The 1,480-nt window shown below is 44.6% G+C and overlaps 1 pseudogene; it reads right to left on the bottom strand.

The window, feature by feature from the left end:
- Nucleotides 1–330: 330 nt before the first annotated feature.
- On the bottom strand, nucleotides 331–1,078 carry LOC144221687 (casein kinase II subunit alpha-like; annotated as a pseudogene).
- Nucleotides 1,079–1,480: the final 402 nt, after the last annotated feature.

Here is a 1,480-nt window from a genome sequence, read left to right as displayed (position 1 = left end):
GACTGAAACAGGCTCCAGGCTCTGAGCTGGCAGTCAGCACAGAGCCCGACGCGGGGCTCGAACCCACGAATAGCGAGATCATGACCTGAGCGAAAGTCGGACGCTTAACCGACTAAGCCATCCAGGCGCCCCTCCACCTGTAGGTAATTTTTAAAGGGACCCCTGAGTTATGAAAAGTTTGAGTTAAAAAAAAAAGAAAATCAGCCTTTATAATTTTTTCAATGATTTGAACTATTATAAATCCACAAGCAATGGTTCAGATATGGTGCTTCACTCCTCCCTACAAGGCATAAGGTGCACCAAGGAGAGAATGGACTCCCCCTCCTCTGTTTAGGGATCAGGAGACAGAAGGGGCCAGTACTGCTGAGTGGCAGGAATAAACATCGTAAGGGGATTGGTGGTCACAATCAGAACCCCAGTTGGGGTTGGCCCTGAAGAAATCTTTGATGTCATATAGGCACTGCTGACAGAGGTACTGCTACCCACCCTTCTTTCCCATTCAAGCCTGGTCCTTCACAACAGTGTAGGAATAAGAGTGCTCTATGGCATCTCTTGTGTTGAGCCATGACTGGAAGCAGGTTGCCAAAGCTTGTCCAGGAAATCCAAGGCTTTGGGGCTGATAAGGTGCTGGTTTACACTGTGGACAAAGAATCCCCATTGCTTACAGGAGCATCTGCCCTGTAGCCATTGGACGGTGGGTCAAATTCAATGCTGCATTTGTCGATATGGTCATATAAGTCTTCTGACCTCAGAACCTTGACTATCTTCACCAACTGGTTGTAATTGTCACATCCATGGAAAAATGGCTCTTTCCTTCCAGAAGATCATATTTTCCATCATACAACCCAAGCTCCATGTATACAACCTATGCATAATTGTACATCTGATAGCCTACAGTAGAAGTATCAGGGAGCAATTTGGACATTGTAACCTTAACCAGAATGGTAAAACTAAGCCAGACCCCAGTGTATTAGCTGCGGCTTTCTGGGCTCATGACCAGTCATGATATTATGGAGCTTCATCTGTGCCTAATTCCTATGCTGTGATGATACTCCAGAGCTTTCAGAATCTCACACATGTAAAATCAAGAATCAGTCTGTTAACATTTGGTACAATTGCTTGAAGTCTGTGTTGTTTACATGTTCAAAAACAGAAGCTCAGGGTCTTTTACAACACCTGCCAGTGTGATGATGTTGGGATTACCTCATAAATACTCCAAAATATTTATTGAATGATTAATTTTCTTTGTCTTTACTGGATTAAAAATTTTAACAACTTTTTCATTATGTGTAATGTTGATGTTGGCATGGGTCCAACAAGTCAGACAGGGAGACCAAGAAAGCTGTACTTGACATTTGGAGAACTGGCAATCCCTGGGTTCAGAAGCCCCTGGGGGCAGGACCTCGTTTCAACACGGTGTCTTCACACTGTGGTAGAAGTAGCAGCGGTGCTTCCAGAGCCTTGACTCTGAACCTCGGTT

The sequence above is a fragment of the Crocuta crocuta genome, unplaced genomic scaffold, assembly GCF_008692635.1.
Source record: "Crocuta crocuta isolate KB4526 unplaced genomic scaffold, BGI_CrCroc_1.0 scaffold161, whole genome shotgun sequence".
NCBI lineage: Eukaryota > Metazoa > Chordata > Mammalia > Carnivora > Hyaenidae > Crocuta > Crocuta crocuta.
The sequence above is the reverse complement of the archived record's forward strand: the minus strand, read 5'-3'. Positions and strand labels throughout refer to the sequence as shown.